Here is a 22,449-nt window from a genome sequence, read left to right on the forward strand (position 1 = left end):
CATTATAAAAAATTCACAGGGAGGAATTTTCTGTATTATAAAACCTAGTCATTGAAAAACTACTGATTGTGCATAGATTATCTGGTAACATTTTTCTGATTTCAATGATTATAAAAAACATTTAATTGAACTCTATTGTATATAAAGCTTTTAGCTGGCATTCTAGAAGTTTTCCTTTAGTATAGATTATTGTGTAATAGCAACTTAATACATAGCAAAATGGTTTTCAAAAGCTTTTTTTTTTCTTTTCTTTTCTTTTATTTTATTTTTTTTCTTTTTTTTAAATTAATTTATTTACTTTTTAAATACATTTGTCAAAAGCTTTTATGTTAAAGTACAGACATCATTAGAAGATGATGATATAATGAAAAGTACTAAATTAACAGAATAAACTAAAAAGTATAAATTCTTTAGTGGCAAAAATAAGAAAATGTTTCTGTACAGAGAAGTCTGTGCAAAGTAGAAAGAAGTGAAATAAACTCTTGAATGGAGGTCTATGTTTTCCATATGGTATAAATAGAATGTTTGCACCTCCCAAAATTTATAGGTTGAAACCTAACCCCCAAAATGGTAGTATTTGGTGCTGGTGTCTTTGGGAGATGATTAGTCATAACAGCTTTATCCTCATAAATGGGCTTAGTGTCCTTATAAAAGAGACTCTAGAGGGCTCCCCTCTTCTACCATATGAGAACACATTGAAAAATCTGGCATCTATGAACCAGAAAATGGGCTCTCACCAGACGTGGAATTTACCAGTACCTTTATTTTGGACTTCACAGCCCCCAGAACTGTGAGCAGTAAATTTCTGTTGTTTATAAGCCTCTTAATCTATGGTATTTTTTTAATTATAGCCTTCTGAATGAACTAGGAGACCATATATGTCAAACTTAACTGTTGGGATGTACAGGTGACATTGATTCAGTCTATGGGGTGTTCAACCTTTTGGCATCTCTGCACCACACTGGAAGAAGGAGTTGTCTCAGGCCACACATTAAATACATTGCAACACATAATCACCAAAAAAAAAAAAAAGAAAGAAAAAAATCTCATAACATTTTAAGTAAATTTATGATTTTGTGTTGGGCCACATTCACAGCCATCCTGGACTGCATGCGGCCCAAGGGCTGCAGGTTGGACACTCCTGAAAGGTTCAGCCAAATACGGGAAGCTCAGATCCACTTTCTCTGATTCCATCCTGGTCTCAGCTGTTTTGGATAGACTATGTGCCTGCTATGCCAGCTTAGTCACTAGATACAAATAACTTGTGGGAGGAGCTAGAGGGAGATGTTTGGCAGATTCCTGAGTTATCTGTGAGAATTGGTGAATTTAACTCACATGAGGTCAATTTCTAAACTATAATTGTACTGTTTTAAAGCTGTCTTACCAAACATACACACATGCACAAAAATGTTTAAATAACAAACAATTGGTTGTTTAATGAGACACAGTTTCAGTTTACTCAAATCGACCACAAGTACTGCAAATGCAGAACAAGTCAGAAAATCTTAATCGCAAATAGTTAACTGCATGATTTATTGTAATAAAAGGTGATAGGGAACAATAAGAATAAAATTTATAAAGAAGAGAGCAATCTGTAAGATCTACAATAACTGCTTCTAAATCCTTGAAAGCCTACAGAGGGCAGTGGTGGATATACTAGTAATGAAATGGTGGCGCTACTAGAACCTATTGTCAGATGATCTGAGCATTTTTCACGGGTAACTCTCTTACTGTTTGAAGTTGAATACCTCACTTGAATCTGAGGTCTAGATTTGTAGAAACAACTCTAGAATTGTTTCAACTGATGAAACAATTCTCTACCTTTCCGAAGTCATCTAGCACTGTTGTCTTGGCTCTATTGCTGGAAATTTTGGAGTTTGGATGATTTTTATTTTACTGGTGATTATTTTAACTTTGCTAAGCCTCCAAGCCCTCATTACCATCTTCATCTCCAGATTCATCTCTCTTGTCCCCTTATATACATAAAAGTGCCCATCCTCACCACATGACTTATATACACTCAACAGTGCCAGTGTTTGTTTCCAACCCTGGAATGCCATTTTCTTTTTGCCATATAACTAGTTAACTCCTAACTTTTTTTTTCAAATACAACTCAAATACCCCCTACTCTCTGAAACGTCTTGACTCATTTAACGATAATGATTATCTCTTTGTGCCTCTTTCCTACTTTGTATCCAATCTATGATAGAGTATTCATCATTGAATGGATTAGTCATCCTTCCTTGCTTGTGAGTTTATTAAAGAAATGCCTAATGCCATATTTATATAAGAGAATGCCAGTGAACAAATTAAAGAATGATAAATAATAACTTTAATTAATTATTGAATAAATACATAAAAATTAAGTTAAACACGGGCCTCTTTTCTTTGTCATAGGTTAGCAATCTTTCATACTCTCTAATTATATCCTATATTTCAATTTTACTGTTATGACAATCAAATGTATCTGATATGAAAAGTAAATAAATAATCGGACTTTGAAGCAAATGAGACTTATCCAGAACATGCTTATTTTTATTCTTTCTGGATGGTTAAAGTTTGGTGACATTCATTCAGCCAAATATTATAAACTTCAAGATCTTTAAGATTCTATTTATATATGTCTGAGAACAAGAAGTTTTTTACTTGATTATGAAATTGATATTGCAAACACATTTGTTTTTTTCTTTTTTACTTAAGTTCTGAGATAAGGGTATTTCTTGTTTTGAAGCTGGGTTGTAGAAGAAATGTTGAATCACACTTTTATCTGTCTCCCTTTATCAGCTTTACTGTTTTATTTTTTCTTCTTCCTGCAAATTTCTCATTATTGACTCAAGCTTATATAAGTACTTCTTGGCTATTAACTCTCAAAAGCTCTGCTAATTTTGGCAGTGCCCATTTGAGAGCTGTCCAAAAGACTGCAGTCTTATGTTCACTCACTTGTTTATGGTAGTTCTATTGGCAAGATTAACTCTGCTTTGAGTATAGATTCTTGAACATATGCCAACCTGAAAGATTTGTCTAATATAAGTAACTTATTATGCTTATTTTGATTCCTGCTCACCAAACAGCTTTCTGGTTTGATCTGGCTTTCATTCTTATGCCTGTCTGTTTGGGAGAGTACCCTACTCCTGAAAATATGAACAGTCTCATCCCTCTGATTTCTTTCTTTTGATTTTCATGGGAGAATAACTGGGACTTAGTCTTGGTGAGATGGTTTTACTCATAGTGTGCTGGCTAAAATAGGGTCCAGGGCCTAGAAGATAGGGAAAAAACATGGTGAATTTTCACCTAGGATTGTTAAAGAGAGTGTGTGTATTCATACTAGAATAAGAATTTTTTAAAAATACTAATTTTATGGTTAACCTGCAAAATCAACATAAATTGAATACCTTAATGATTAATTTTTCTAAATCTTTCACTATGCCTGGCATTAAGAAAATTATGGCCATAAAAATCTTCATGAAGAACAATATGGTAAGTTTTTATAACATCCTGATGTTGGTCTTTAAAATAATTTTCCATTCAAAAAAACTGAGCCTTTCTGAGGATGATCCGATGCATTGAAATGGGAGAGGGAAGGAAATGAAATTCCTGGGACCAAAATAAGATTGTTCCCAGAAATAACCCATGATTTTTAAAATTTTCTGGGTGGTGTCTTATAAAACAAAGGGTTCAGCTAAATGTTGTGTCCAAATGATAAATAATTTATACATCAAAAAGATAATTTTAATTATCATTAATAAAACTTAGTTGAATGTGTAAAAAACCATGAGTTTGTAATTATGTCAAATGTGGAAAATGTAAAATAATCTTCAGATCATAAAAATGTAATACAAAAATAAGTACATTAAGCCACAAAAAGTATTTAATTAATTTTAATAAAGAATTATTGATATAATTTAAATACATGTAATTTTTTAAATTATGGTATGCATTTTTCAATGTTTCAGGAAAAAGTATGACTTCAAAAAATACTAAGTCATATAGAATCTAATAACCTGTGACAAAATGATAGGTTATCTGTACAACCTTAACAGAAAGTTGTCTATATAAACTCACTCCTTAAACTCCTCAGTTATAAAACTTCAGGATTTCCCTGTTAATTATAAAATGATAATAGGGGAAAATCAAATAAATTGCAAACTGTGATATAACACTCTTTAACCAATATTTTACTGACATGCAGGCAAAGCTAGATCAGCATTCAACTCTAAGGATAAAGATTTGGAAAGTACCACTTATTTAACAAGTAAACTTTCATTTGTAAAGATTCCCAACCCAATAGACATTGACTCAGGTGTCAATCTATTTAGAAGATGTAACTCAGATCCCTTGACACACTGAGGAATGCATAGGTCAATGAAATAGAATATGAAATATCCCTTAGTTTGAGATTATGTTGCTTAGTTTTGAGATTGATAAAATTACTGTGTATAAATGAATAAAGCCATAACATCAGGAAGACATAAAATTATATTAGTATAGAGATAATAATGAAACAAAATAAACCCATGGGATTAATATTTTGAAGTAGGTACTCTAAATTTTTTATAATAACTATAATATTTTATGTGTATGAAGCACTTAGAGTCATTTAGAATAACTTAATTCATTAGATTTATGATTTTATTGAAGTCTTTTGAGATATGACTAATTTTGCATACAAAATCTAAATGTTGAAGAGATTTTGACTTATTCTGTTGATGTTTAAATGTATTAATTATATGAGCAGTGTTAATATAATCAGATGTATACACAATCTTAGCAAATAATTCATTAAACAAAGAACACAGAGAAGAGTGTCCTTAGGCTTCAAAGAGTCTACCCTGAGGCCACAGACCCTAATAAGCCAAAGCATGAGAAATCATTTCACAGAGAGCTGATTTTGAACCACCCAGCCTCTCTGATTGGTGAGGTAGCTGAGATGAGGTACTATAATTTAGTCTGTCTTTATAAATAAAAGAAATTTATTTCTTGAACATGAAAATTTCCCTTACTCTATCCTTTCAAGGAACTTCATTTGGATTTTTATCCAACTTGAAGTGATAATCATTTATTTTCTAACCAAAAGGAGACTAGTAAATTACAAAATTGTATTCTTTTGTATTCAGTGACATAGACAAAATACAAACCAAAATTTCAAATCCTCTGAATCTGAATCCCTTGTGCTACATGGCATGTGCCTCTCAGGGAATGTCAAATCCAGTCCTTTGTCTAGCCTATTAGGATGATTTCCTGTAATCCTGTGTCCACTTGTAGTCAAATTCCATCTACCCAGTAACAAGAAGCGATGCAAGTTAACCAGAACAAGCATATTCCCTGTTTGATATCCCTTATGCTCCATGGACATAGGATGTGAATAGTATTAGGTTTCCCAACCCTGCCTTAGTTTGCTCCTGCAATGTTTACAACTTTACCTCATTTCAGTCATCGCCATCCTTTTTCCTCCATTCCCACCACATCATGCTCAGTCCCAGTTCCATGCCTTTGTAGTCACTTACCCTTTCACGTGTCCACCCTTGTTTCTCTCTTCATTGTTTAAGTTTTTGGACTTGAAATTCTCCCTCTGTTGAAAATCTCCCATTTATAACTCAGCTTTTGCTCTTATTTAACTGTCTAAAAAGTATCACACAGGAATTTTCACAAAAAGAAATCTATTGATGGTAAGCACGACATCCCCCTCACCTGTGTATCACCCGTTCATTTTACACTTCATTCGCCTGCTGCATCTTGCTGGCCAGTAAGCCACAGCTTCTAATCTCATCCATCTTTCTGTATTCTGCTTGACCATATTAGAGCAAGAACTTTACAAATCACAATTCCTTGCCTGCTGCGTCCCTTCCTGTTAGGCTCTGCAGATAGGTGTGATAGAGTGAAAATGGAAGCCTTGGAAAGGGAAAAGAAACTTGTGCCTTCTGTCCTTATTTTCTATTCCTGTCACTCTCTCAGTGACATATCTTTCCCCTGGCCAGAGAAATTTATTCCATTTTCTTTTTTCCCTCACACTCACTGGAACGGCTTCGTTGTATAACCTTAGAGGTGCCAATTGCAGTTATCAGTGACTCCAAATCTTTAAGGTACTAGAATCAGCCAGGAAAAGCTTGTTCTCAGAATTCTCTAGGGCTTTCTTCAAATCCCTAAAGACCAATAGCCAGGACACACTCTTACCTTATAAATCTGTGTCATAAGCTTAAAGGTCCCAATAATATCAATCTTTTCCCTATGTTTCATAAGCCTTAGAGTTGATAGCTGCCTACTGCAGTTATTACCCCCATGTTATCTCTACAAAGAGACATTTACAACATAGAAAAATGGAAGCTGATTCAAAAAGATAATGGATATAGGCTGAGTTTTTATGACATGTGCAATGTAAGAGGTATTCATGTGTGAACTCCCCTGAGCATAAATACAGGTTTCAGAGACATAATACACAGGAAGCCAATGAGCAATGACCTGGCAGTCCCACCACGGGCACAGTGCCTCCTGATATTTTCTTTTCAAAGATGAGAGGACTATTTTTGCCTTTTCATTTTTCCATTCTTGTTTACCTAGTTGCCTATATTAAATTATCTCTGCCAAAATAACTACTGTGTTTTGTATAATTTGTCTGGACCCTAAATGACATACACAGTGTCTGAAATATTGGACAGAACATCTTGTCCTAATCTTGTCAATTATCAGGGGCCTTATAATTTGAGGAATCAACTTTTAACTTAATTCTGGACACTAATCCTACAAAGTCCTGAGGAAGAATGCACACTTCCCAGGAGTTGTGTTCATATAGATCTATGCATATTTAAGAAAGGTACATGTTCAGTGTTCTGAATGGCAAGATATAGCCACGTTCATCCTGTCAAATGAGACAAGCAACCTTCTTATGTGTAGCCATTGTGGATATGTTCTCATCACCACTGATGTGTATTTTTACTTAGAAGTGCTGGTTAGACAATTTATACATATCATCTCATATAATATTGGTAAAAACCTCTAGCAAGCTAAGTATTTCCAGCTGCTTATATGTAATACAATTTTAAATCAGACTGATTGATAAAAGTGACCGAAAGATTCAGTTAGTAATTGCTAGAACTAGAAATCCAAATGAGGGCTCTCTTATTTCCAGTATTTTACATTGCACCATTCTGACGAACCACAGGCTTTGGAGTATGACTAATAAAGAAATGTTTCATTCAGCTGCAGAGAAGAGATGAGCAGTTTGGTGAATTCTACCCTGAGGAAAGAGTACAATAAAAGAGTACAAAAAGGTGTTAAATAAACTTTAAATCTCTTCTGATTTACTGATTACTGTTTTCTTCCTTTGTATCCTTCAGTGACTAAAAACAATATTAATATGTCTAAAATTCAATAAATTTATCTAAAACAAGATAAAGAGAGGGATTTGAACATATTTTGTAACACTTTCTGAACAGCTATGGGTGAAGAAATACTTAGAAAATTAGAAGCAGGTTCAAAATTGTTATATCTGTAGGCTGAATATATAAGTATACCCAAAGGAAGAGGTGTTCTTAGTCACCCTTGAACCTAAACAGTGGTTTTGAAGTCTTAAAACCTAATATTCAATGAATAATGATCTAGCAACCCTTATACTGGGCACACAAGGGTTATCATTATTCTTTTATTTCCTTTTAGACAAAAAAAAAAGGATCAAGTAGGCCTGAGCTTCCCATAGTTAATAAAGGTTATAAAGTTAATTTGAACCCAATTTTTCTAATTCAAGATCAAATATTGTTTTCAGATGGCAACTTTATAAATCCATTTAATTCTCTATATTTCTACTCTTGCATGTGGAGCTGTAAGTTTTCCCATTTTAATAAGAGAGAAATAGCTGTCCTTTCTTATAGAAATTAAGAAGCAATAACCACTATATCTCTTGTACAAAATCTCTCCAAGAGGTTTCCCAGTTAGAAATCAAATGGTCAGAACATCATCACTTCCCAAGAAAGCAAGTGATTTCCAAATGCAACCTCACCTAGCAGATATTTTGGATGCATTCTGTCAAGCAATCTTATCTTCTGAACGTAATTGTTTTATTCAAACAAAACGTCTCAGACTACTGTAGATTGGCGACCTCATGATTAAGTTTCTATCAAAGCAATTCTCCCCCGAGTGGAAAAAACTTGCCTTCTTTAAATGAATAGCAACAAAAATGATGATTTTACACTTTTCAAGACAACAGTCCCAAAAGCTCTCATGTGTTTCCAGGGAACTTAACAGAAGCTAACAGATTTATGGTCTCATTATTGCCTGAAGCAATAATTCTTCCAATAAAGCATATGAGAATAAATGTTTTTGAATAAGGAACTGGCTGTCAGAGTTTTCAAATATAGCAGTTACCAAAACAATAGCTTTTCACAAAGAAAAGAGCTTCTTTTCTTTTTAGCTTCTTACCCATATCCTACCAATAACCTCATAAGAAACACTTGTCTCTTTCACTAGAGGAAAATGTCATATAAGGACTGGGATGCATTAATATAACCTGTAATACTATGTCCAATTAGTATTTTAATAATAATTTTAATGTTCATAACACTTTATACTATTTTATCTTACTTCAATTAATAATAATTTCCATTCATTTAATGCCTCTTCTAATCCCAGTTTCAAATAGACTCAGTTAACTACTGACTGAAGAAAAATAAGAATTTTTTTTAAAAATCAGTGAATATATTCAAACAGAGATTGATTGACCATAAGTAAGCACAGTTTTGAAAATGAAATAAATTGAAGATTTTTAGAACTGGTTCAAGTAGTAGATAGAGGATGCTGTATATTATAGAATGTTAGAAATCCATAAAAAGTAAGTAAGAATAAAAATATTTTAGGGATCCTTGAAAATTAACAACATAAAAGAAAGAAAACAAACCTCTGCCAAATGTTTGTTTCATGCTAGACATTAAAACAGTTACTTAAATTTTTCTCCAATGTATAAATAAAAAAAAATATGAGTGCCAGTGGGAATAGGCCAGATCTTACAATTGGAACAAGATCTACCTAATTGAAAAAAAAATTAAAGAAAAAAAAGAAAGATCAGGTATAGATACTGTAATACTCAACTGCCATTTGATGAATAACAATAAAATATTAATTCCAAAAAAATTAAGTACATTTCCTTAATACTGCATAATAAATTTCAATAAACCACCACCAAAAAAAAAAAAGAAAGAAAGAAAGAAAAAAGCCTTAAACTTTGTCTACATTTGATCTTAATGAGAAAAAGAGAATGGAAGACTTAGTTGACAAACAATAACAAAAAATATCCATAGATTAACTTGAGGTTACACTACATAATTGTCAACATCTAAGAGTAGCTTTTCCACTCTGCTTCCTTACTCTCCATCATATCATCCTGCCTCGGTGACCTAACCACATTCTATTTTGCTACATATTCACTGTTGCTCCAGAAGAAGCTTTAGAATAAATGGCCCAAAATGGAGTTTATACTAAGCCCCACATCACCAAACCAAGACAATTACAATTTTAGTCAGGAACCCCCTGATCAGCCTTAGTTAAGTAATCTGCCTGATAAACCCGTGCCATTCCCTACAAAGGAGAGTAACCTTGCGATAACCTCACATAACTTCCTGTTCCCGCTCCCTCTGCCTATAAAATCTCTTGCCTCTTTGGAGAGCTCCTTTCCATCTGCTAAATTAGATGCTGCTTGATTCATGAATCACCAAATAGAGCCAATAAGATCTTTAAAACTTACTCACTGAATTTTGTTTTAACATAAGCAAACTTCTGTTTTTTTCACTATGCTATCCCCAACACCTAAAACAGTATCCAGCACTGAGTGGAGCCCCAATGAATATTTGCTGAGTCAAAGGTAGTTTTACCCACAATAGCGATGATACAGGCTTCCTATGTGAAAATGTGATCGTCTATCAAGGAGGCAGTATCGCATAGGGGAAGGGAGGCATGTTTTGTCAGATGGTTGACTCAGCACCCCGAATTCATTGCTTAATCTTCCCAGTGTCATTATGAGGTAAGACAGTGTTATATTCTGAGTGTATGTATAAGACATCTAGAGAATTAGAGTGGATTTTACATAAGAAGGGGGTGAAACTAAGAAACTTGAGTTTGAGAAATAGGACAGCCATGTCATTTTATTATTTTCCTATACTGAACTAAACAAAATTGCATGGGAAAAGGACTGAAAGTGTAATAGACAGACAGACAAACAACAGAGTTCCCAAACTTGTGGTATCAATAACTATTTGGAAACAAAATTTAAATTACAATGCTGATACAATCTATGAGTAAGCTAATTGCTAAAAATTAATTCCAAAACACACGCACATTTTAAATTGTATCACTGTAATCTAATTATTTTAATAGATGCTAAACCAATTACACATAATTACTTACAACCTTGAGGTTAAAAATATTGATGCAAAAACTCTGCAGCTATGTAAATGTACTAGTATAATGTTTTAATTATATTCGCACATCCATTTAAAGTGGATAATTCCATTTTATCCATAAAGCAGTTACTTTTGTATTTGAGCCCAACTCACAGGGTCCCATTTATTAAAAATTTTAAAAACAAGAGAGTGTCTATTGACAAAATAAGATTGTAATTGAAAACCACTCCAATGGATTCAAATTTATTCAAATTCAATTTATTCAATTCAATGGGGGAAATAGTCAAGCTGGTTATTTGATATAAAGAAGAAAAACAAAAACAAAGCCCTGTTGATTGACAGAAAGATTTTTGAAATAAAATAGCTCCATTTGGTGAAAACATATAAAGATTTTGATTTTCATATATAATGGCTATCTTAGTATACAGAGTGCTGCAAAAGTAGGTTTACAGTGTGAGTACGAAAACACAGTTTTTTCTTGCATTATTACTTATTGATTATTGTATTACTGTCTATGTGAACAATTGTAAACCTGCTTTTGCCCCACCTGTATAATAAGAGCAAGACTATAATAGGCATCTAGGTTCAAAGGTAAGTTAACAAATACACTAGTCTTTTCTGAGAATATGAATATCTGATAATTCTAGGACTTGACAAATTATTAAAAAATAGTAGTTATTACATATTAGGTATGGTTTTAGGTAGACATGCTATAGAACTCATTTTACAAATTTATTAGATTATACTACGCAGCAGAAAGAAAAAAAGAAGTACTAAACTTTGCGACAGCATGGATGGAACTGGAGAGCATCATGCTAAGCGAAATAAGCCAGGGGGCGAAAGACAAATACCATATGATCTCACCTATAAGTGGAACCTAACCAACAATGCAAAGATGCAAGGAAAATATGACCAGCAACACTGAAAGGAAAAGAAATCAACAGAGACAAGAAGGAAGTGGGGGGCAGGGAAAGGGAAGGGAAGGGGAAAGTCAAGGAACATATAGCAAGGACTCATGGACAAAACCAAAGGGGAAGAGCTGAGGGAGGGCAGGTGGGAGGGGGCAAGGGAAAGAGGTGGGGGGAAGGCAGAGACAAATGTATTTAAAAAGTAAATAAATTAATTTAAAAAAAATTTATTAGATTATAAATAGAACCTTTTTCATAGATTGTGAAGCACTTCAACTATATTGTCATAGTAGTTTGTTATTGCCATGTGCCAGTCTCTGGAATGAGGCATGTCACCTCCAAACTATTCCCACCCAAATGTGCTGAGCCTCAGTTTCCTCACCTAAATGATCAGACATTCCAGAGACTCTGCCAGGACCTCCCAAGGATTTGGCACTTGTTTCGTTCACCTGTTCCAGGATAATTGGGCCAAGTGAGTACAGAAAATTCCAGGATGTACTCTGCCTTTGAGATTCATGATTTTTTTCTTATTTCGGTCTCAAAAATCCTTCCTTCCCCTGACCCCAAGTTAGGAATGACTCCAAATATTTGAAAACAGAGTTGAGCAGAGAACAGAAGCCAGTTGTCAAAAACAATATATCCAAATTCTGTCCTGTGCAAGGGCATATTACACTATTGGGCATGTGATGTTTTGAAATATAATGTTAATTTTCCTGCCCCATTGATTTCTATCAGCAAGTATAAGATTCGAAGACACTGTCAATATAAAATAATAATTCCAGTTTTATTTTATAGAGGGTCCAGCCTAGATGACCAAATTGTAAGAACAACAAATGTGCAGTGTGAAGTGAGGAAAGTGTCTATGAAATATAACTGAAAAAAATTTATTTTTACCTCAGCAAAAACTCACAAATATTTGAACATTGTGAAATTTTTACCTCATATATACATGCAGCTGTCACAAAATATGCCAGCATATGCTGAAACTTCCTTTGCTTCAACTTCTAAGCACCTTCTATTTCCTATACCTAGCATAACCATGTAATTAATTTCACAAACCAAAATATTTTATAAATCAGAGGTGTGATAAAATTTCATATTTCATTTATAATCTATTTTAAAAACTAATTTTAAAAATAAATAATATATTTATATTAAAAAGAAAAAATATATTTTAAAAGTACTTATATTGCTGATCTAACATTAATAGCATAATATTTTAGTATATATACATATAATGCTTTAGTCATTTTCTTAGCCATATAAGTTTTTAATATTATACAATAGATATTTCACTGGAATAAAAAAGGATGCTTTTTAAGAAATAGTCTTATTAATTAAAATTCTTCATAAATTTTCCTGCAATCTTCTCTAATATTACATTTTATAGTTATAATCTTTCAATGTAATTATATTAAGACTTATTTAAATATTACTAATATATTACATTTATAGTGTTTATAAATTTACATTATGAATATAATGGCTTTAATACAGAAATATTATTTCTGTGGGTGCCGAGTTAACATAGTCAATAGTCTGCTAAATGGATGTTCTAATTTTAAAATTTTGCTAATTAAAATACATAAATATATTCTCTCAAATACATTTACAGCTATTGTGTTTTTGCCTTCATTTTCAAACTCTTTTGGTGCTACTGTATTTACAAAAAAATTATCATGTAAATATTCTTTCTTTATAATTATTTTTAATGTTGTGCTAGATTTAAAGGCTTTGAAATTTTACTTTTTCACCTTTATCCATTCTGGTCAAGAGTATAAACATATATAATTAAAATATTATATCCAATTAAAAAGTAAACTTCCACTCAAGTTTTATATATTCCAAAACTTAATTATAAAATTATCATTTTCAATTTATAATTGTTCAATAACTAGGTTAAATTAATTCATCCCTCCCTTGTTTTAGTGTAGATCCACTTCATATTTTTTCCTCTGCAAATTTTTTCAGTAAATGCAACTCACCGCAACCTCGTAAAGCTGAAGCTTTTCAGTCTCCATTCATTGACTGTTTGGATTAAACAATTTCAACTAATTTTTTTAAAAAACAAAAACAAAATTAAGATCTCTAATTTTCAAAATATATTTATTTATTGTTAAAAGCAGCCAAAAGATATGCACATCACAATGGTGAAGTCTATTTTTTTCCTAGTCGACATTAGTTTTGTCATTAAAATTGTCAGGTTACTGTTTATATGAAAACATTTTTTAAGTTTCATATACTCAGCTTATACTTTTGTATATATGGCAGCTTGATTGGATAAATTAATGAATTATTTGTGTACTAACACCAATTAAGAGCACATATCTCCTCCTTAAAGTTTCTTAATTAATAATTTAGTGACCTATACAATCTAGTCTCCAGGTTTTCTAATTTAGTAGTTTAGTGGTGCTCACATGAGTTCCTTTTTATTTTATTTATTTATATATTTTTCCCATTGCCACTTACCCCCTTACACTTCCTCCCCCAGCAGTCACCACACTGTTGTCCCTGTGCATGACTGCTTTTAGCTTTTTGCTTTATCTCCCTACTGTCTAAACCATCCCCCTCTTCCTCTATATCTGTAAGTCTGTCTCTATTTTGCTTGTTTGTTCAGTTTGTTCATTAGATTCATCACATGAGTGAAATCTTGTGGTATTTGTCTTTCTCTGACTGGCTTTTTCATTAGCATAATGTTCTCCAGGTCCATCCACACTACTGCAAAGGGTAAATTTTTTTTCTATTTTATGGCTGAGTAGCATTACTATGGTGTAAATGTCCCATAGTTGTTTTATCCACTTATCTATTGATGGACACTTGGGCTGCTTTCATATCTTGGTAACTGTAAATAACACTGCAGGGATCAGAGGGATGCCTACGTTCCTTTGATTTAGTGTTTTGGGTTTCTTTGGATAAATTCCCAGAAGTGGGATTGCTGGGTGAGAAGGCTGATCCATTTTTAATTTTTCAGAGGTAACTCCACATTGCTTTCTACAACGGCTGCATCAGTCTACATTCTCACCAACAGTGCAAGAGTTGTCCTTTCTCCACATCATTGCCAGCACTTGTTTGTTGATTTATTGATGACAACCATTTTGACAGGTGATAGGTGATATTTCATTGTGGTTTTAATTTGCATCTCTCTGATGGCTAGTGATGTTGAGCATTCTTTCATATGTCTATGTTCCCCCTGTATGTCCTTCTTGGGGAAGTGTCTGTTAAGGTCCTTTGCTCATTTATTAAATCAGATTGTTTGGGGTTTTTTTTTTCATGTTGAGTTTTGTACATTCTTTATAAATTTTGGATAGTAACCCTTTATCAGATATATCAGTGAATATGTTCTTCCACTCTCTGGAATCAAACTATACTACAAGGCAATAGTAATCAAATCAGCATGGTATTGGCATAAAAAAAGACACATAGGTAAATGGAACAGAATAGACAGCCCAGAAATAAGCCCCGCAATTTTATAGTCAATTTATATTTGACAGACAAAGCAAGCACAAACAATGGGCTAAAGATAGTTTATTTAATAAATGGTGTTAGGAAAATTGGACAGATATGTGTAGAAAAATGATACTAGACCACCTTCTTACACAACACAAAAAAATAAATTCAAGAAGGATAAAGAGTTAAATATTAGCTCCAAAACCATAAAAATCCTGGAAGAAAATGTAGGCATCAAAATCTCAGACATTGCTCATAGCAATACTTTTACTGATATGTCTCCTAAGGCAAGATAAACAGAAGAAAAATAAACAAATGGAACCACAACAAACTAAAAAGTTCTACACAGCAAAGGAATTTCATTAAATGAGTTTCTATATGATATATCGCTGTAAAAACAAATAATTTTACTTTCATGTTTAACTCTTCAACAAATGTACAGAAAAATTGAAAATAATATTAAATGTTTCACTTTAATAGAATGCATTTCCAAAATGTTAGATTAATTTTATAATTGGATGAATATTTGAAATATTATTAGATGCAAATTAATTGCTTTTCTATTTTAAGCCTCAGACACCAATGATTAAAAATGTATATGGAACCATAAACAACTCCAAATAGCCTCAGCAATTCTGAGAGAGAAAAACAAACTAGGAAGGATCACAATACATGATACCAACTTATATTACAAGGCCACTGCAATCAAAACAGTTTGGTACTGACATAAGAATAGATACACGGATCAATGGAACAGAGTAGAGAGCCCAGAAATAAACCCATGTCTCTGTGGCCAATTAATAATTGACAAAGGGGACAGGAGAATAAAATGGAGTGAAAATAGCCTCTCAATATATGGTGCTGGGAGGTCTGGACAGATAAATTCAAAAAAATGAAACTAGACCATCAACTTATGCCATACACAAAAATAAACTTGAGATAGATAAAAGACTTAAATATAAGTTATGACATCATAAAAGTCCTACAGGAAAACAAAGGCGGTCCATTGCCAGATATACCATGCAGCAACATCTTTGCCAATATATCTCCAAGGGCAAGAGATATAAAGAAATGAATAAACAAATGAGACTATATCCAATTAAAAATCTTCTGCATGGCTGAAGAAAACTTCAGCAAAATGTAAAGGGAACCAACCATATGGGAAAACACATTTGCCAATGATATCTCAGACATGGTATTGAACTCCACAATATATAAAGAACTTATACGACTCAACACCAGGAAGACAAGCAATTCAATTAAAAATGAGCAAAGGACCTGAACAGAGACTTCTCAAAGGAAGACATACAGAGGGCACATAGATATGTGAAAGGATGCTCAGCATCACTAGCCATCAGATAGATGCAAATTAAAACCAAAATGAGATACCATTTCACACCAGTCAGAAAGGCCATCATAAAAAAAACAACAAACATCAAGTCCTGGTAAGGATGTGGGGCACAGGGAACCCAGGTTCACTGTTGGTGGGAATACAGACTGCTGCAGCCACTTTAGAAGACAATATGGAATTTCCTCAGAAAACTAGGATGGAACTGCTTTTGATGCAATGATCATACTGCTGGGATTATACCCTAAAAAGCCTGAAACATCAATTCAAAAGAACCTATGCACCCCAATGTTTATAGCAGTGCTATTTATAATAGCCAAGTGCTAGAAACAGCCTAAGTGCCCATCAGTAAATGAGTGGATCAAAAAACTGTGGTACATTTACACAATGGAATACAACACAGCAGAAAGAAGGAACTCACTGGAAAGCATTATGCTAAGTGAAATAAGCCAGGCAGTGAAAGACAAATACCACATGATCTCACCTATAAGTGGAACGTAATCAACAAAACAAACTAACGAGCAAAATAGAACCAGAGACATGGAAATAAGCAACAAATTGACAGTGACCAGAGGGAAGTGGGGTAATGGATAATGGGAGAAAGAAGGTGAAGGGTCTATTCAAGAAACATGTATAAAGGACCCATGGTAATAGACAACGAGGTGCGAAATGACTGAGGGAAGGGGGGAAAGCACAGAGATGAGCAACAGGGGAAAAATACAGACAACTATAATTGAACAATAAAAATAAATAAAACTGAAATTATTTTTAACTCTGTGTGAGGTTTTTCTTCTGCAAATAAAAACAATGCATTACCAGCTAATACTGCATTTTATGTGCAATACCTCCACAAGAATAGAATTGGAAACAAAAGTGAGCAAAATTAATTTAGAAAAACTATCATCTAAGGTTATCGAAAGCCATGCTTACAGAATGATATATGAAGTCAACTTCTGCCACCAGCTATATTAAACTGACATCTTTAAACTTAATCTTCTAAAATAAAAACAGACTGCTGAAGTGGATGTTAATGATTCTTCTTCAATGATATACCTTCTGGCTTTCACGTGGTTGTTGATATTACTACAACCTCCATGGCAGATATTTAATGTCCAAAAATAGTTTGTTCAAATTAAACTTTACTTTCTGCTTTCTTGAGAACTTAAGAGCTTTATAAGTTCTTACACAAGTTCTTTGTTCCTTTTTCAAAGCTCCTTACTACTGAAATATTTTAAAATGGACTCGTGGCATCAAATAATAAAATGGTTATAGATGTATGTCAGCTAGTAAACGACAAAGCCACTGTAACAAGAATATCTGGATAAATTTCTATTCTCTCTAAAGCAACATTGCTCAGCTTCAATTTGTTTTACATATTTAACATTTATTAATCTGAACTTCCTCATATTTCTCACATAAGCAACTAACTGGTATCCTGGCAGCTTTGCGACTTTCACGATCCATAGCCCAGTCCTCTACATGACCATCAAGGCAGCACCATCAAATACCACTAACTGAGACCAGAAGGAGTTATCTGTCTCTGGTGGCTGCTTTTTAGTGCATCATTTATCAGCTCTAGCTCCACATGTTGTCCTTTAAAGTTACCCTGTGTCTGGAAAGGGTCAGGAAAAGACAGACAAGTTACATTGGTCATCTTTCAAATTTAATCACGTGTTAAGGTGAGAACTCTGTATGTTGTCCATATATCTCATATACCATTATATGAGATCATGGCAGGACACTGCACTATCAAGTGAAAGACTCCCAAATCCATCATGGGTTATTTCAATACAATCGTCATGGTACTTTATGAGGGAAAAAAAAAAATCTGAGAAAAATGCTAAGCTCAACCGGTATAAGATGGGGCTGTCCCATGTTACTAAGACTTTTATCAGTTTACCTAAACTATAACATTCAGTCTTAAGTGTTTTATAATGTTTTTATGTGCATTGGACCTATATCATCCCAAGTTTTATTTTATTGAGAGGTCCTAAACTCAGTTTGGCATAGAGCTAATAGTGTAGGCTCCAGAGCAAGATATTCTGCATCCAAATTCCAGCTCCACAACCTTCTAGCTGGGTAACCTTGGACAGCTTACTTTAACTACTCTTGTTCCACTGGCTCAATTGACACTCTAGGGAGAAAAACAGTGTTGGCCTTAAAGCTTTGTTGTGATGACTGAATAAATAAATCAAAGTGCTTAGAAAGTATCTATAAAGTAGTATTCACTCAAAAAAGTGTTAGTTATTATTATTACCATACTATATTGAAATGATCAGCTCATATTGACCTCCCCCATTAAATCCCAAACACATGAAAATTAGTGAGACTCTATTTAATTTTTGTTGAAGGAAATATCTATTGGGGTAAATGTAGAGTAGGCATTTCATAAACACGTTGCACAAATTTGAATAAGCATGTACTACTTCTTTTATAGCATTTAAACCTATAATGTCATAGGTGATTGTTTAAGTATTTAAAACTCACTACCTAGTGAACACTATGACAAAAGTACTTACATTCCATTCATCTTACATACCAGGTGTTTTATATGTATCAGGGGCTCAATTAATGTTTAAAGAAAGATAAAAGGAGTTCTAACTTCCCATTTTCCAACTGAATGATATTTGGAAAAGTCCTTTCTTTTTTACATCTTGGTTTCCTCATTTTGAAAACATTAGTTCTGCGAGAGATGGTTTGGAATGGAGCAAGAGTGGAGGAAAAAGGACTCTCTAGGCTATCTTCATAGAGCAGGATAGCCTGTCTCTGTATACTCTCCACAGAACATTGATTCTTCTGCAGGAAGCCAGGGCCTTTGTAGACTGATGAAAAGCTAAAGGTAGGGATAGTGTTCAAAGACACTTGTCTTTGACATTGCTTTATTTCCCTGGAGAACACTATGATTTTGCTGATACCTAGAATATTTATGAATCAGGACAGCCTACTGTTTTTGCACATCCCCATAAACTGAAGTTCATAAACTGATTGGTTCAATTCCTCAAGATAGTCAACATTGTTTCAGAGAGTTAAAAATTGTGGCCCAGCAACAAGTGAGCACTCAGGCCTGAAAAGATCTCTCTGCCTGAGCAGTGTCACAGGCAGCAGCTCTACCCCTGCCTTGTCCTCTTCCCTCTAACTCCCTGAGGACCCAGAGAAGCTATGCTGAGATACGCGAATTGGCTTATGTTATGTGTGCATGCATACGTTTGATAAATGTCTGTGTTCTTAGTAAAATTCTGTAGGTTAAGAGTGCAGAATGTTTATTATAATATACATTTTAAAAGTTTCCTTTGTCAAATACATTTTGAAAGCCCAGTCTTCACCAAGGGTAAAAAAAATGAATGTGTATGTTTAACTGAAGAAGAAAAGTAAAACCTTTATTATGCTAATATGTGTTGTGCATCTCCAATAATGAAACAGAATTTGCAGCATTTGCAAAATTATCTGATCACAAAAAATCTTGTGGGCCTAGAGTAATAAGAAATGCACTGTAGGAAAAACTGAGCTAATCAAGAGGTAATCAGAGCCTGAGTCACAGTGTTTGCAACATTTAAATTAAATTAAAATTTAGAGCTAAATTGCCTCCACATATTATAGAACTTCATTTTGTCCAAAGAAAGAGTTAGATCTTTTTAAATTCATTCAGATATTTTCTACGCAGTTTCTTTTCAGACAAATGCCCATAGAAACATACAAGTCCTTATGCATACCCATATATATGATTAAAAAGAAATTTGGAAAATAATTGATTGGTAAAAAGGCATTTCACACTGTCCATTTTAAATTTAATCCTTGTTACCCATCTTTGTACTTAATTATAGTGCCTTAAAAATTTGTTTTAAATTTTAGAGATTTTAAGTATAGGACTTTAATGGTTATATAATATTCCAATCCTACTCCTAGAAATGCTAAAACAAAAGGTTAGAAATTGTTATGGCTTTCAATATATAAATTTTTTAATTTTACCAGAGAGTAGAGGAGTGGGGAGAGGACAGAAGGGTACAGGTACTGAGAAGCACTTTCAAAGGAAATCAACCTATAACATTCATAGCTGCAAAGCCTAGAATGGTTGAAGAATGGCTTATTATATGAAATAAAAAATGATTAATGCAGTTTGATACATTAATTAGTTAATTAGTATTATCATTAATATAGTAACACTTACTGAGTTATTAACATGTACCAGATATTATTTTAAGCACTTTATACTCATTATCTCTTTAATCTTCATAAAACTCTGAGGGACATACTATCATTATTCTCATTTTAAAAAAAATAGGATTTCAGGTACAAAAATGTTAAGTAATTTACCCAAACTCCTACTCACTAGCCAGAAGCAGAGTCCAGATAGTTAAACTTCAGAGCTCCCTTTTTTTTTCCATGAAAAGACATTGGTTAATAAAATTACATATGTTTCAAAAGTACAATTCCGTGATACATCATCTGTATATTGCATTGTGTGTTTAACACCCAAAGTCAAATCTCCTTTCATCACCATATATTTAACCCTTTCCTAATCATCACTCCTCAGCAATTAACAGAACAATATATAAATACTGTATACCACTCAACCAATTTGCAGTTACGTATAATACACCTCTGAATTTAATCATCCACCGTGCCTCACTGGGGTATTAATGAGACTCAGAATTGCTGGGGACAATTCTAAAGTGCTCTTGTCTCTTTTCTCTTCTGTTGTATTTTTCCAGTCATCCAGTCTCCGCTCTGCATGACTAACTTCAGCATTAAGTTCTTTGCCAAATAGGTAGTGTTCTTCACTGATATGTGTTAAATTGTCAAATTAAAAATCAACATTATTTTTATACCTATGATTTCTCAGGATAAGTGTCTTAGATCAAATATGAATCATGGGGGAATTATACTTTCAATGGACATATTAATTATAAAGCACACGCAGATCACATGTATATCTGTATATGCATCGTGTTCATAGCTACCATGATCCAATCAAAATGGCAAGAAACATTCACAGGGAAGCAGGAAATTTCATGGTTGTTTGAATGGAAAAATCTATCAAAAGTTCCAATTCTGTGTCTCTTTCATACAACATCCTGGCATCTTGTCTAGTTGACAATTATATTTGCTCACCTTAGATAATCCATTTTCCAATCAATGTTTGGCTAGGACCTAGATATATTTCTTCTTAATGAGAAGAAGGCACTTTGAAATTGTAATTTGGACTTTTCAAATATCCTTGGCCTTAATTCTATCAGATTTATTTTCTAGTAAGTATATACAAAATTAGATTTGCTTATACTCTCCGCACATTTATTCCTTTCTTAAAAATTCTGGATATATTAGAGTTTGGATATATATTAAAATGATTTCAGCATTCCATTAAGCACCAAATATGTACAGGTAATTTTTTCTGGCAAATATACAAGATGTAGTTTTTATTACTTTTGCTTTAAGAACTGACCAATGTAGGGTAGGATCTGGTTCATTGTAAATATTCTTTTCTATGGAATAAAATAATTAATAAAACAAAAAACTATGAATATTATACTTGTACCATAATGGCTTCATAATTCATGAAAAGGAGAGAAAAGTTCCCATTTCCTGAAATAGTTCCTCCTCTGCTATGCAAAACTTTCCTTTTGCTTGTTTTGAGCTTTTATTTTGCCTAAATCTTCATAATTAAAAACATTAAAAATTAATTGTCAATGTCAGTTGCACTGTTGTAGAATGTATTTTGTGTACGAACTACATTTGATAATCCAATGTAAACATGAGCAAGAAAAAACTATATGACAGGGTGAATGAAGACTTCTTAAACGATTTTTTTCTACTCTTATCCTATTAAATTAAATGTCCTTTGAGAACAATTGTAACAATAATTTTGATGAAAATAATAACTTCCATCAGTCAAAGGTACATTTTTAGTCGAAATATTTCTTTCAATATAGGTTAGGAAAGCTGGATCGTCAAGGATTTATTCTTGATTGTTAAGGAAAAAACCTCTCTCTGAGGATTTCTTTTAAGTGTACTGTTTCCACTATGTTGTCCTTAAGAAAGGGAAGCACTTCCTCTGTAGTTTCTCTTTTTATCTCAATTGTACAGAACTTGTTTCTATGAGTCTTGATTGTACTTCAGGAAGTCCATAAACAATGAAACATTTTCTGCCGATAAAGAAGCAAATTCCCTAAAGGAGTTCACAGATTTTTCATTTATATTGTATTAGGGATAGCATATAAGATTTGTTTAATAATAAATAAGGGTCTACTCTTTAAAAACTTCCAAACAGGTGCCATAGGATATCGCTGCCTCAAGATAAAGATGTCAAATTTACGTTATAACTTCTTGCAGCATGTAGGACTTCAATAATTTCGCACTGAAATGCACA

This window comes from Pteronotus mesoamericanus, unplaced genomic scaffold (genome assembly GCF_021234165.1).
Source record: "Pteronotus mesoamericanus isolate MK-2021 breed Mesoamerican mustached bat unplaced genomic scaffold, CSHL_Meso_final contig_33, whole genome shotgun sequence".
Taxonomy (NCBI): Eukaryota; Metazoa; Chordata; class Mammalia; order Chiroptera; family Mormoopidae; genus Pteronotus; species Pteronotus mesoamericanus.